The 16887-nt window shown below is 29.3% G+C and overlaps 2 non-coding genes across 2 annotated transcripts; both read right to left on the bottom strand.

The window, feature by feature from the left end:
- Positions 1-9196: 9196 nt before the first annotated feature.
- TRNAE-UUC (transfer RNA glutamic acid (anticodon UUC)) lies at positions 9197-9268 on the bottom strand. The gene has a single exon. It is a non-coding gene; the product is annotated as a tRNA-Glu (tRNA).
- Positions 9269-12639: 3371 nt separating this feature from the next.
- On the bottom strand, positions 12640-12712 carry TRNAE-CUC (transfer RNA glutamic acid (anticodon CUC)). The gene has a single exon. It is a non-coding gene; the product is annotated as a tRNA-Glu (tRNA).
- Positions 12713-16887: the final 4175 nt, after the last annotated feature.

Consider the following 16887-nt stretch of genomic DNA (forward strand, 5'->3'; position numbering starts at 1 on the left):
AAAAACAATAGGGACTTGATTCAAAACTTGATGAAACTATAAAGACGATCAGAATAATTTTTCCAACGATTAATTAACTTGTCAAATTAATTTTCCCCACGATTAATTAACCCTAGTGCTATATATTATTGTCTGTGACCTGCTTCAATAATTTGTGAAAAATTATAATAAATAAAATCCACACTTGAGTACTATATCAAATCGTGGAAGAGTTTGATAAATGTTTTATTTAGAATTTAAATGGATCATACAGTCTGACTATGACTTAATTATTGAGTAACTGTCTACGTTAATATTTTTTAGCCAGAAAATAGTTTCTTGTGCTTTTTTTTAAAGGGAAAATCCCATATAAATACCTATTGAATTCTAAAATTCCAAATAAGTCACTCTAACTTCACAAAAGACAAACAAGCCTACAGGTATTAAATCAGAATTTGCAAATTTTGACAAATTACCTCCATGCCCTTTTTCTCATTTCCTTATCCTCTCTCTCTTCGTCGTCTTTTTTACGGCAGAGACACAGCTTGTGTGGGAAATTAATGCCGTGGCTGCATCATTCTTTCACTGGGTTTTGTTAGACATTGGAGACGCAGTTGAAATATTTTAGGATAGAGAAGAGAGATCGCCATTGATTTTGGGAACACACCATTATACAACGGATCGTCTTCTTCTTCAAATAGCGGCCATTGTGAAACTTTGTTGCTTATATTTATGAATCAAAAGAAGCCATGGGAACCAAAATATAACAACTATGAGTCATCTTCTTGAGAGAGCGAGAGAGAAGACACGGCTAGATCTTCTTTTTCCTCAGTCATGGTAGCACTAAATATAGTTACTGTCATAGAACATTCTGGTTTTTGGTAAATATCATTAGTGCAGTTGTCAAACCCATTATAAATGTTGTCAATCACATTATTTTATAATAGATTGACTTTTGTAGTCTGAATGACAAGAAAATATTATAGATATTAGTTTAATCTTAATGCTACCTTGTCATTTGAATATATTTAATGTAACTTCTGTCAGAGGCTTGTTGTTTTTTCGTAAATATTGTCATTTTAGTGGTCAATTCCATTACACATGTAGTAAATTATGAAAGTTATTGATATTATGTTTATTATGATGTTTTTCTAGTGTACTTGTATACTACCTTGTCAATACATTTTGACCCTCGTTTAATTCCCCAAAAGGCTAGACTTAAAACAAGTTACAAAAATTGCTATGCATGTAGTAATTTTCATTACGCAAGTTATCATTCCCATTACATGTTTAATAAAGTTGTCTGCAAATGAACTAAAATTGGATTGCAAATAATCAAGTTACAAGTAGCTTGATGGAAATGATAACTTGCATTATGCAAGTTGTCATTTTCGTTACTTGTTTTGTAAAATAATATGTAAATGACTTAAAACAGGTTGCACAAAAGCATTATGAGACTTTTAACTTGATTATTTGCAATCCAATTTTAGTTCATTTGCAGGTAACTTTATTAAATATGTAATGGGAATGATAACTTGCATAATGAAAATTACTACATGCATAGCAATTTTTGCAACCTGTTTTAAGCCTAGCCTTTGGGGGAATTAAACGAGGGTCAAAATGTATTGACAATGTATTATACAAGTACACTAGAAAAACATCATAATAAATATAATATCAATAACTTTCATAATTTACTACATGTGTAATGGAATGGACCACTAAAATGACAATATTTACGAAAAACAACGAGCCTATGACAGAAGTTACATTAAATATATTCAAATGACAAGGTAGCATTAAGATTAAACTAATATCTATAATATTTTCTTGTCATTCAGACTACAAAAGTCAATCTATTATAAAATAATGTGATTGACAACATTTATAATGGGTTTGACAACTGCACTAATGATATTTACCAAAAACCAGAATGTTCTATGACAGTAACTATATTTAGTGCTACCATGACTGAGGAAAAAGAAGATCTAGCCGTGTCTTCTCTCTCTCTCTCTCTCAAGAAGATGACTCATAGTTGTTATATTTTAGTTCCCATGGCTTCTTTTGATTCATAAATATAAGCAACAAAGTTTCACAATGGCCGCTATTTGAAGAAGAAGACGATCCGTTGTATAATGGTGTGTTCCCAAAATCAATGGCGATCTCTCTTCTCTATCCTAAAATATTTCAACTGCGTCTCCAATGTCTAACAAAACCCAGTGAAAGAATGATGCAGCCACGGCATTAATTTCCCATACAAGCTGTGTCTCTGCCGTAAAAAAGACGACGAAGAGAGAGAAGATAAGGAAATGAGAAAAAGGGCATGGAGGTAATTTGTCAAAATTTGCAAATTCCGATTTAATACCTGTAGGCTTGTTTGTCTTTTGTGAAGTTAGAGTGACTTATTTAGGATTTTAGAATTCAATAGGTATTTATATGGGATTTTCCCTTTTTTAAAATCTGTGACTAAAAGAAAAAGAAAAAGAGTGAAGGAAAGAGGTTGAATCTAAAGGAGAAAGAAGGAAAGAAGGAAGCAAGTGGTCAGATCTAATTATAATATTACATTCAATTCTTAATATAAAAACTAGTTAGAGATTAAGCGTGTGTTTGGCAAAGCGTAAGGGGCAAGAAAAGTGTATTGGGAAGTGTGAAACGTGAGTTGGAAGAAAATGTAGAGAGTGAGTATTGTTTGCATCAGCGTTGGAAGGAAACATTGGAAAGTGAAAATTTGGCTCAACGCAAAAGTAATTTTTGAGGTGCTTTTGACTTCTCCACCATGAAGAGAGAAATTAAAGGACAATGAAAAATCAAGGAGAAAGAAGAAAAAAGGGAAAGAGGAGGGGAAAATGAAAAAGAAGAAGGAAAAATACAATGACAAAGGGAGAGATTTTTTTTAAAATGACATTAAATATATAAATTAAATGATATTATCTCCTCTTATCCTTAATATAAGATCTAGTTAATTAATTTAGAGATATTATAAAAGCTTAAAAAATTAATTCAATACAGCATATACTACCTCTGATCTTTAATATAAGAGTTAATTTGACTTTTAATTTGGTCTTAAATATAACACATGAATTCACTTTATCATCATATTTATTCATTTTTTTTCAAGGTATAGTATTTGTAGTAGTTACAGATATTAAATGTTTCATCAACTGACACATAATTAGCAAGAGTATTTTAGGAAAGTAACACCTATTTGTTATAAATAACTAATTTAACTACTTTTCTTAGTTTACTCAAATTAGGTGTGTTTAGATTAGCGGTGGCAAAACTAACTTTTATTCCAACTTACTTTTACAAACTTTAAGTTATGGTAAAATAAATCAGTTAATGTGATGTGATTTATGTTCGGATTGGTGTTTATAAAAAGTCAGTTGGAAAAACTAAAACTTGTTTGGGTGATTAATAAAAAGGTAGGTTTAGATATAAAATGACTGAAAAGGATACAAAATTTTATTGAATAATAGTATTTTATGTTATATGATTTTAATGTGATAATTGTTAAAAAAATAATTTAAATTTAATTATAAAATAAAAATATTTGTTAGTGAGAAAATTGTAATAAGGATTCTAAATTGGTAAAAAAGATTTAAATTAAAGGGTTTGTATAAAACCTTATTAAGTCTTTCTCACCAGTTATATTTTTAACAAAGAATTTTTTCCAATTTTTTCTCAATTTATTATTTAATTTTTTTCTTTCTTTGCATACTTTTATAAACATACTCTTCTGATCTGATTTATAAGACATTTTCAACTTATTTCATACAGACTAAGGGGGTGTTTGGATAAATCCAAACTATGGTTTGGAGAATAGCTTTTGAAAAAAAAAACAGAAGTGATTTTGAAAATAGATTTTGTGAAAAAAAATAATTTTGATAAAGTGAAAGCGTTTGGATAATTATTTAAAATTACTTTTTTTGGATGCAAATTACCAAAAAAGAAGTAAGTTAAATTAGTTAATGTGATATATTATTTTGCTAAAATATCCTAAACATTTTTTTAATTCTCTTTCTTGTTTTTCTACTTAATTATTGTCAAAGGAGCATTAATAGGGTTAGTTTGAAAAAAAAAATAATAATCATATAAAATAGGTCTTACATTTAGGACCAATATATAACTCCTTAATTAAATCTTATATGAAGGGTCAGTAATAGATTTGTTAATAATTTTTTTTGCCAACATAATATATAAACTATAAAAAATATAATTAAATAATTGTTAATATGTGTATATATATTTATAAAATATAATATTAAATATGTTCTTAGAAAAATAAATATTTTTTTGCGAACAGAAAAATATTATTTTACCTTGGATAATTAAGTGTTGAATGAGGAAGGAGAAAGGTGAAGGCGCGAAGCTTAGGGTACTACTGTTGGCTCACTTCTGACACCATAAAGGCAACGACCAGATTTAAACGTTCAAAAAGCGAAATTTTTTCACTTACAATGAAACATGATTTTGACGGCGCAAACCATGGATTTATGAAAAATCATGGTTTTAAAAAATTGTGAGGTGTTTAGATTTTTTTTTTTTGGGTTAAACCTTAATTTGGATTCTAAAAATACTTTTTTTCAAGTTTGCCAAATATCCCCTCCCAAAAAAAGTTTACTGTTTTTGGAAGCTTTCCTCTTAGTATTCTTTCCCCGCTATTTTTCTTCTCATCCAAATCAAAAAGTAAATATTTTGTAATATTGAAATAGTAAAATCAAATCTAGAATATACAGTTGGTCTTTTAATTTTGTATAAGGTTTCAATTTAATCTCTTAATATACTTTTAATCCTTTAATTCTAATTTTTTGTTAAAAATGATGACATTAAGATCTTAAATGTTGATAAAATATTTTTAAATGCTAACATATTAAATTTAATTTCAAAACATTCATAATTGGTACAAAAAATCATCATTGAAGCATAATGATTTCAGGATTAAAGGACTAAATGTATGCTTTTTAAAGTTAAAGCACCAAATTGAAACCCTTGTACAAATTTAGGGTGTGTTTGTGATAGCGGTGGCAGAAGTGACTTTTTTTTCAATCTGACTTCTACAGAAGTCAAATTGAGTAAAAGTCAGATAGGGTAATGTGATTTATATTTGGATTGGGTTTTCAAAAAAGTCAGTTTGAGAAGTTGAAACTTGTTTGGATGATAAATGTAAAAGTAAGTTTGCATGTAAAATAACTTAAAAGGATATGAATTTTATTAAATAGTATATATCTAATATTAAATATATATAATTTAACTATTTTTTAAGAAGTAAGGAAGATAAAATTATTAAAAATAAAGAAATTTAATTTATTATTAGAACGAAATTATATATATAATATGATTATTTTAAATGAAGTATTAAAAATTAAATTATTAAATGAAGTATTAAAAGTGAGCTGAGAGAAAAAAACATGCAAGTCAGGTTGGTAAAAATTTTAACATCCTAATAAATATATGTAACGGTTTCTCAACACCCATCGTTGCTCCAAAAAAAGTCTCGCATTTGAGCTTCTGCCAGAAGTCCATTTGAGCTGAAGAAGCCAGATTGTGCAGACATGGATTCAAACAAGATGAAACATGCGGTCTGAAAAAAACCCAGTGGAGATGCACGTTTGGGCACGTTTGGAAGCCCAAACGTGATGCCAAACGAGCCTTTAAAGGACTAAATGTATATTTTAGCCTAAAATCAAAATTTTGGCAGCTACATGAGGAGGTTTGACATGGTCAATTGAAAGCAACAAGACAGAATCATTTGTTAGGAGTAAAAATGCAGGTCAAATTTTCCCCAACCAAAGGATGATATATTTGTGCGAATAAAAGGGTACAAAAAGAAACATGAACACGAGCTAAAGAGGAAACTAGACCCAATAGTTTCATTTCTCTGGGTCATTCTCTTTCTGAATACAAAAATACATATACACTTTTAATATATAATAATTTTTTATTTTTACTCCTATTTAATATATCCACACACTTTTTGAAAAAAAAACTATCTATACTATAATAAATAAAAAATAAAATTGTACATTCATGCCAAAAATTTAATGAAGTTATTTATAAATAAAATTTAAAAAAATTTCTCTCTACTTTATAAATAGAGCAAGGGAGTATATAATTATTGAGTTTTTTTTGAGTATTTTTTTTTAATTTTTATTAAAGTAAGTAGAACCCATCTTAAAAACTTATCTCTCATCCCATAATTACCATTTTTTTCTCTTTACTTTCTCTCTCCATGTTTTTGAAGCCAAAAGTTCCTTTGTATTAGTGGCAACAAAATTAACTTTTATACCAATTGACTTTTACAAACTAAGTTAAAGTAAAAGTCAATAACTGTCACGTAATTTATGTTTAGATTGATGCTTATAAAAAAAAGTTAGTTAAAAAAGTTAAAATTTGTTTAGATGATTAATAGAAAAGCAAATTTATATGTAAAATAATTAAAATGGATATGAATTTTATTGAATAATAGTGTTTTATATTATATTATTTTAATGTGCTAATTGTTAAAAAATAATTAAGATTATAATTATAAAATAAAAATATTTGTTAGTGAGAAAATTGTAACAAGGATTTTAAATTGGTAAAAAAGATTTAAATTAAAGGGTTTGTATACAAAATTAATTTGCAAAGTGCTACTACTATTGTGTATAAAATTTAAGTCTTTATCACCAATTACATTTTTCATGAAGACTTTTTTTTCCCAATTTTCTCTAAATTTATAATTTATTATTTTCTTTCTTTGGATACTTTTATAAACATATTTTTTAGTCCTATTTATAAGGCACTTTCAGCTTGTTTTACAAATATTAAGAAAAATCTTAAACTGCATTAACTCTCCACTAAAATATAACAACTTTTCAAATTTATCCTATTTAGTATCCTTTTAAAAAAAAACTATCTATACTGTAATAAATAAAGGACAAAATTGTGCGTTCATGTCAAAAATTTAATAAAGTGATTTATAAACAGGATTAAAAAAATATTCCCTTTCTGCCTCATAAATAAGACCATAGAAGTATATAAATATTGAGTATTTTTGGAGTAATTTTTTCATTTTTGTTAAAATAAAATAGGACCCACTTTAAGACGCTCGTCTCTCCTATCATGGTCATGCTTTTTCTCGCTTCACGTTGGTTTTTTTTTTCTCTAAAAGCTACGAATTTTGACTTTTGCTTTAGCCTAATTTTTTCTCAAAAGCCCATTTGCTTAAAAATTAGTCCAAACAATATCCCACCCAATGAGTCGCTAACTGAAGTTTCACTCTTCCTGGTGCATGTTTTTTCCTCCTAAAGGCATTCCAAACATGCCTTTTATCAATGTCGAGACGTGACCAAGTTGTGTGAAAAGCCCACCCAAACAACTCACAATATCCAAATAAGCTCCAAATCTTAGGTTCACAAATTCCAAGGCACTTTTGTAGCTTCAAACAGTAGTCTAAATGTGTCCTGAATTTGGTCCTAATTATAAGACTTTAATATACTTTGTTTTTCAAATTTATAATACTTTTTTAAAAATATTCTTTTGATTCCAATATACATAATTAAAGAAGGTAGAATTTTGAAAATTTTATGCACTAATTATATCTACATTAGTTGTAAAACGAGCATAGAATTTTTTTTTAATCTCCATAAAAATGTGTTTTTACACTAATGAACAAAAGACCTATAATACATTGCGCCATGTTATGTGATAAGTGAATATTTATTCATATGCATTGAATTTAATGGTATAAAAGCTATAGTTTTACCTTAATTGGATAAGTGCATGTGCACGTGACTTTGTGTACATAAAAAAGCGGGAAAAAAAAAAAAGGCTTCTCATTTTATAGCTCTAAGTGTATGACCTTACGGGCTCAGAATCATAAATAGAAATTTCTCTATCTGATACTAACTCTTGTTCTTGATATAAAAGTTAATTTGAATTTTAATTTAGCCTTAAATATAAGACCCTAATTTATTTTGTCTATCATATTTATCTATTTTTTTTTAAAATAATCATTGTATTAATTACACATGCATGTTAAAGGTTCCATTAAATGATAGTGCTAGCTAATACACATAATTAATAAAGGTATTTTAGGAAAGATATCACCTGTTTATTACAAATAACTAACTTAACTAATTTTCTTAATCTGCTCAAATTAGTCAATTATACTACGTCTGGTTCTTAATATAAGAGCTAATTGACTAATTTGAGCAGATTAAGAAAATTAGTTAAGTTAGTTATTTGTAATAAATAGATGTTGTCTTTTTTAAAGTATTCTTACTAATCAAGTGTATTGGTCAGAACTATCATCATTACAAAGACTATTTTAAAAAAATGAATAAATACAAAAAATAAAATAGATTATAGTCTTATATTTAGGATTAAAATAAAACTAACGAGTTTTTATATTAAGGATTGAAGGTAGTAATTCTTATATTAAGTACGTGAGGTAATAATAAAAAGAGACTCCACTTTCTTTTTATTTGCTTCATATTTTTTATAAACACAATGAGTAATGGCTAATTATTTAGTTTTGAATTTTGATGCTCATTTCCCTTCCTTGTTGCTATAGAAAGATGGATAATCAAGTTTATTCACAGAAGCATAAATTGAAGAAAGCCTAATATGTTCTTGAACTAGAAAGGCAATTAGATACAGAGAAGCAAACACAAATAATTGAAGTATAGCCAGAGATAGATTTAGGAATTTGTTATGACTTTAATTGTAGCTTTATGGTTTAATCAAGATTAGCATTATAAAATTAAGTTCAATCCTAATTGAACAGAGACTGACTGACCGAGAAGTAATTATCATATTTTATGAACAATTGCCGCTATGATTATTTAATTTTATAAATTTTCTAATTTGAAGAACATAAATAGAATATGAAAAATCCGCTATATGAAATAATTTTGTTAGAATAAATTTCTGCATGGATTTAAACGGAGAAAAGGGTCGGATAATAAAAAGAAGCAAGTTTAGATTATAAAAAGAAGTATTTGACTTGAAAATAATGTAGAAATATAAAAATTAAAAAGTATCCCGTTTCAATGATAAAAATGTAACGTTTAATACTTTAAAATAAAAGTTATTTAATTTGAATGACAAGTAAACATAAAAACATCCTTTTTTTCCAACAAAAAAATCCGATATTTAAAAGTTTGTGCTTCGTTGGATAAACTTGTGCATAGATTAAAACAAAGTTAATTTTTTTTAAAACATAAAAGGTGTAGAATTCCGTTGCCGGGAATCGAACCCGGGTCTCCTGGGTGAAAGCCAGATATCCTAACCGCTGGACGACAACGGAATGAGATGCCTCTTGGCTCATTAGATTTTTTCCTAAAGATACTAAATAACCCAACCGTTTTTTCCTCTGCAGAACCTGAACAAATCAAAACGTTTGGTTATAACTTAATTACTGACAGACTTGTAAATTACAAAATTGTATAAATGTTCAAAGGATGAGAGAGGAAGAGAATGGAGTGGGGATAATCAATTAAGTATTATTAGGCCCTTCTTCAAATATTAAATCATCAATGGTCAGCCTATAAATCCAACACTTCTGAATTAATATTATTATTTAACCAGTCTAAAAAATTAACTAAACCACTTATATATTAACTATGCAAAATTTGTGACAATAAAAATTATTTTAAGTAAAATATATTCCGGGTGAAGAGCTTTAATATAGAATTATAATATGCATTCTAAAATTTACTTATCAGTTTTTAGCATAAAATTTGCAAATAAAAAACAGTATTATTAAAGATAGGGAATCAAATTCGGACATGAAGCGTCTATGTCAAGGAGTTAGAGCCATCTAATATTTTCTGGCATAATGTTGTCTTTTAACATAGAAAAAAATTAATATCAAATGCGCAAAATATCAGATCCATCAGTTTTTGATTTTGACAGATGATTTCATTGTGGAAAATGAGTTTCCATAATAATAACGAAGTGTGATTTTCTAGTGTGTGAATCAAAGGAAGCAGTAATCCAATTATTTTATAAAACAAGAAGTTAATTGTTTAGATATAACCCATTAAATAAAAGTTACTCTTATTTAAAATGATAGGGTAAGTACAAGAAAAATATTATTCAAAGAAATTCATTTTATTTGGCAAAAAAAAAAACAAAGAAATTCATTTTATTTGGCAAAAAAAAAAAAAAGAAATTCATTTTGCACACTAGAAAAGTCCATGTCAAAGAAAGCACCCACATTATCACTGGCCCAAGATGTCTCGTCTTTGTTTTTGTTTGGAAAAATTAATGTTTTAGTCCCTGTAATTTTAACTTATTTGTAACTCAATTCTTATATTTTGACTCAAAATAACTCAATCCTTATAGTTTTGACTCGATTGTAATCTAGTCCCTAATCTTTAACTCTCTGCAACTTGATCTTTATAGTTTTAACTATTTTATAATATAGTCTCTTTCTTTATTAGACATATGATTTTATTTTTCTAAATCACAAGGACTAACTTGCAAAATTGTTAAAACTATAGGTACCGAGTTGCAGTGAGTTAAAATTCAAGAACTAAGTATAATGACTGAATTACAAATAAGTCAAAATTATGAGGGCCAAAAGAATAATTTTTTTAATAGATAGATGAATTTGCCAAAATATTAAGAATATATATAGTTTTTAAAGAAAAATACGCTGGATTGTTTTTTGCAAAGAAATTCATGCAGCTTTTAGAAATAAAATAGAGATATATATGTGATTTTTTTTGGCTGAAAAAGAGAACTTTATATTTGTTTTGAAGGCAGAATAGATCTCTATATGATGTTTTAATAAAATTTCAAAATATTTATATAATTTATTTTTCATCTTCATACTTACTTTGTTGCCACAAGTTGTCACGGCCACATGAAAGTACTCCTCTCATCCTCTGGTCTTATTTATAGGACAAAAATAAAATATTTTTTTATCTTATTTATAAGTTACTTCATTAAATTTTTGGCATGAATGTGCTATTTTGTCTTTTATATACTATAGTGTAGAAAATTATTTTTTGAAAGTTGTATATATTTTAAGTAGGGGTAAAATTAAAAATCTATTATATTTTAATAGAGAGTTAATGTAGTTAAGGTTTTTCTTGGTTTATGTGAAATATACTGAAAACGCTTTATAAATAGTACCAGGGGAGTATCAATATTTTTTGAATTATAAAACTTCCTAGCTAAATAACCAATCTCATAATCTCATTAATGTCTTTTATTGAAGATAACATTAATATTTTTTGGGAAAAAAAAAACTGACTTTAGCAAACTTCATGCTTAATGGTCGTTCTCATGTATATGCCGCACACTATTTTGCACAACGTGACAGTCCAAGAAAAAATCCAAAAGAAGGCAAGAGTTAATTTAGTGCCATACATAACAAACCAGCAAAGAACCGGGAAAAAAAAAAACAATCTCTATTATACAGTAAGACGAAATAGGTGAAATGAAATAGCACATTCAAAGGAGAGCGACATAAAAGACTTCACACAACACTGCTTGTCTCTCCCATATCTTATAACACATATAAAAGAATCTGCAGAAACATTAATAATTAATGGCGTCTCCTCCATTAATTCAAGTTTCTGCAAAAGCAACATCATCAGAACCTTCCATGCCTCCTTACTTGGATTATCTTGAACTCTCTTAGGACAAGTACTTTGCCTTTCATGGCGAGATCATGCTTCTAGGGTTTCTGCTTGTCTTCCTTTGCATTATGGTCATCATCATGATGCCATTTCTCAAGTCCTATGCTGCTAGAAGAAGCTCGTCAGAATCAGAAGATTGTGACGATGATGATGATGATGAAGATGCCATTGGATTGATTAGACCTGGAAATCGCTTCCCTTTGGAATAATGATGACCGTCATGTAACTGATTCTGATTCGCCGTGCTATACCAGAAAGCTTCCTGTGTAAGAGCCTCTTTAATTTTTGTTCTTCTTCAGAAGATCAATCAGATTATTAATACAGGCTAAATACTAGCCATGACGTTCAAATTCTTGTGATATATAATATATTCCTGTGCTGAATTTATTGTTGTTCTCTTTGAAACCGGTTCAGATCGCTTCAATACTGAAGTTGAAATTTTTGGTGACCCATCCGTTATGTTATTTGTCATGAACTTGCCAGTACTCAGAACTAATAGAACAGAATAAGAGGCAAATGAGACTGAAAATGCTGTGCTGATACAGTATCACTGAAAATTTAAGCATTACGACTTACGAAGAGAATGAAAGAAATGATATCAGGTAGAAGAGACTCTTCAGGCGGAGAAGAGGAGAGAAATTGCAGAAATGAAGGAGAAGAGTAGCCAAAGGAAAAACGACTTAAACTTTAACAGTAATTTATATTATAAAATAAATCTTATATCTATGACCGGAAAAATACTGAGTTTTAGTCATGAAGCTCTCTCACAACCCGTACAGGATTGTGTTTTTCGAAATGCCACAACTCGAATTAACACTTAATGGAAAAAATTTAACTGGAAGATTAAATATTACAAATGAAGATAATACTCTAAAACCAAAGTGAAATTTTACATGAAATTAAATAGTTTAATATTCAATTTTGTTTTGTTTTGTTATTCTTTTAAATTTTATAACTATTAAAATAACAATTCTTACTGCGGAAGGCCAAGTGATACGTTAAACACGGACAAAAAATTAAAAGAGTGTTCCGTTGCCGGGAATCGAACCCGGGTCTTTCGGGTGAGAGCCGAATATCCTAACCGACTAGACTACAACGGAATGCTGGCAAGGGCGTCCTCAAATTTTAATTAGTTATATATTTTACGAACAACAAATCTAGCCACCTCCAACAACTCGTGATCAAATCATCTAAAATGATATAAGCATGTCACATTTACATTAGAAAAATAATAATAATAAATACTTAACTTTATTTATGTAAAACTAAAGTCAAATTGATTTGTCAACATGTATTGGTTCGGATCTATGAAAAGATAGACATACTTGTGTCCTGGAAATCATTTAAATTAATCCGTTAACATACATGACAAATTTTTTGAGAAAGTAGAATAGTATTTAAGTACCGTAATGTTTTATTTTATCCAAATGAAAATGTTAATATATTTCATTATTTTGGTTTAGTCCATTTCTTAATGGGAGACGGTCAGCCGCTATTTTCAGGACTTGCATGATTAATTAGATTGTTTAAATACAAAGGGAAGCAACTTTACAAAAAGGGAAGGCTTGTTGAGTGATGCACAAAAAGAGGCAAATTAGAATGTTGATAAGTAATAAGGGGACAGGGGTTGTAATGTAACACGTTCTCGCACACACTTGGACTAATGCAAACAAAGGAGATCTTAGGGTTTAGAAATTGGAGACTCTGATGAATGAATGATAAATAAAAAAAATAGAAAGAGATTATGGGGGAGAGGGTTTCAGAAACAAAGAAGAATGGAGGGAGAATAAGACAGCCTGAGGAAAATCTATGGGAGATAACAGACACAGGGAGAGGAAGAGATCACAATCACATATATAGCTTGAAATATCATTCATTCATCAGAGTCTCCAATACATATGCTGCTTATTCTTATTTATAGATCAAGATTCTTTCATATGAAGTAACCTTGACAACAACTTGCTAATAAAAAATCAGAAATAAAATCAAATTTTGTTTTCCTAACTAGAAAGAAAATTGATGACAACTTGCGAAATATAGAAGTTGTGAAGAAGGAAGCTTACGAGAGAAGATTTCTTTTCAAGAATTTATTTGATTATCTGATAGAATTTCTTGTAAATATTTTTAAGTAATAATACATCCTTTTTCACTAAAAGAACAAGACAATTTTCTTTCTTCTAGAATTATGTTTCTCATATTTTCTACCGGGTTTGACAAAAAGAGATGATGCAGCGCGATTTATGGGTGGTTTGGGTTTGAAAGTTAATGCCAATTCTGTAATTACGGTTGAAAATACTACCTCCAGTCCTAATTATAAGACCTAATTGACTAATTTGAGGAGATTAAGGAAAAAAGTTTAGTTAGTTATTTGTAATAAATAGGTGTTGTTTTTTTCTAAAATATCCTTACTAATCAACTATATTGGCTAGAACTATAATTATTAGGAGGACTACCTTGGAAAAAAATGCATAAATATAAGAGACAAAGTGGATTGGGGTCTTATATTTAGGACCAAAATATCCTTTTTATTCGCTACTGAACTGGGCCTAAAAGACAACTTATTATAAGCATTGGCTCAATGACCTCTTTCAAGTTATCACCCTTATCCCACGCGGTGCGGGAAAGACTGACCTTCTAGAGCTACTCGGTTAGCTACGGCACCGAGTGCATTTCCCCAAGGGTGCCCTAAAGTTCCTCCCCCGAATTGTAGTACGGAATCATCTCAAAAGTCAAACAGGGTCTTATATTAAGGACCGGAGGTAGTATATTTTATAGACAGAAGAAAAAAAATCATGAATTATATTTTGCATTGAAATTTTGTTTCATTTCAGTCAAAATAGAAAAAGAATGAATCAAAGTATTCAAACGGAATAAATACCCTTCATTCAAGTATTTGAGCTTTATCTTCAAAACCATAGATGATATCAATTCCACTCCAAAATTATTACATTCATTACAAAATACAAAAAAATGGGTCTAGAAGAGCAAGCCACCTTCTAGAATATTAATCATAAACATCATTCAAATATAAAATATAGTGAAAATATTTTTAAGAGAAATGACATTTGAATATTTATTAAAAAATAATAATTATTTTAAAATTTTGGATCATACCAAACATGACCTGAGGTCCAATTTGTATAATATCTTTTGTAAATAATGGGGAGAAATTATCCAGTAGGAGATTTTAATTAATTCATATAGAAGTTATATAAAGGCAGCTGTGTAGGGAGAGATGATACAATATATATATATATATATATATATTATAATATAGAGACTGGGAGGGAGAGAAGCAAATTTGGAAATGTTGGACATTGGATTGGCCCAAAGAGAGAGAAGATAGGGAGTAGGGTAAGTCCAGTTTCAGTTTCTAAGGATTAGTATGGGCAGATTGATAGTTAAGCCCAAACTGGACAGGCCCATTCATACTTGGGATGGGCCCAGAGGTTATGCGCTACCGCCTAGGTGACTTTCACTGGGTTTGGTAATATACCCAAAAAAAAAGAAGAAAGGTTCGGGAATAAATTAAATATTGGGAAAATCACAAAAAAGACCACCAAAATAAAAAAAAAATACAAATGGGGAGCCGATGTGAGGACCTTGTTGTTGGGTGATCTGTAAGTGTCTCTATAAGCACTCTTTGAAACGGGATGCATGTTCTGACTTTGATGAGTTTTCGGAATCCAACTCGCCTAAACTCTTTTTAACTTAAAATAAAAAACCTTTGCCTTATTCAAAGTGGTCTTTTACTAAACAAAATAGTGTACGATGAGTTTCTATTATTTATTATTTGAGCATATATTATTTGAGCATAAATTTATATGGTGTGACGAAAGAGAGAATGAGAGATAAACAAAAGTTATAAAAATGCAACTTCTAACTAATACATTAGAATTTCACAAAAGACAAAAAGAGAGAGACCAAATTGTACTTTTGATCTTCTAATTTTATATATGGTTTCAATTATGTCACTTAACAATGAGAATTTTTGTGCCTATCATCATTATTTTTTAAGTTAATATATTAATATATGAGACTATTTTGTCATTATTTAAAATTCTAATGTTAACATTTTTTTTTTGTGAACAATTTTAAGGTTAGAGGATTAAAAAATATTTTATAAAATTAAAATATCAAAATAAAATTTCTTATGAAGTTAAAATACGAAAAAAAATAATAAATAATATTAGAAAGGGAGAATTAATCTCTCAGTCCTTCTAAAATCTGTGATTTTTTAATCAGGTCCTTCTAGTTTTTTTCTTTTTAATGAAATCCTTTATGTTTGCCCAGTTACATATGTTAGTCCTTCCATCCATAAAACGTAAATATTATGTTACTTTGAATTGACAAAGGTGATGTGGCACTAACTAGGTTAATCTTCTTCCCCACCGTCGCTGAATCTCCCAGACAAGGATGCTCTATATTTCCCACCCAGCCCAACCCCACAGTTCTGAAGCAAACACATTCAAAACCCAGCCATGTTCAAATCCAACGACACAACTTTTGCACAATAATTTGGCTCTGAGATTTATAAACAAAAATCTTCATTGATCGCCTTAAGTTTCTCCATCTGAAGCATGCTCAAATTGAAAATAGCAGCAACTGAGGGAAGGCAACTCTTGGTGGTTGGCGAGCCTATGAGAACAATGGCGAAGTGAAGATGTTGATGAGAATCGAACTCGCTGGGTCGAATCCTATAAAATTTCTCTCTCGCCCAAGGTCACACATTCCCATTATAGCAATTGAGACCTTGCGTATAATGCCATTGGCTTTGTTTGGGTGGAAAAGGCTATGCACAGGGACCATGTGCGATCGTGATTTCTTCTCACCAAATAATCCCTTTACAATGGCAATCGATTGTAAGAATTTCTTTTTCCTTGCAAGATCAGAGTGGGTGCAGAAGAAGTATGGGAAAACATCTTTCTTCACGCAGAGAGTCAGCACGAGTAAGGAAGAAGATTAGCCTAATCAATGCCACCTCACTTCCGTCAATTCAAAGTAACGGAATATTCAGGTTTTATGGATGGAAGGACTAACACATGTAACTGGGCAAACATAAAGGATTTCATTAAAAAGAAAAAAACTAGAAGGACTTGATTCAAAAATAGCTGATTTTAGAAGGACTGGGAGATTAATTCTCCCTATTAGAAATCCACCATCTTTCTCAGGCTCTCTACTTAGCAATAGCGATTAGTATTTTACCTCCAATAAATATAGGACAAAACTTAGGTCTAATCAATTAGGTTAATTAAGTTCAAATAGTCAATAAGAT

This window comes from Neltuma alba, unplaced genomic scaffold, assembly GCF_004799145.2.
Source record: "Neltuma alba isolate B1F8T4 unplaced genomic scaffold, ASM479914v2 tig00001873_pilon, whole genome shotgun sequence".
Taxonomy (NCBI): domain Eukaryota; kingdom Viridiplantae; phylum Streptophyta; class Magnoliopsida; order Fabales; family Fabaceae; genus Neltuma; species Neltuma alba.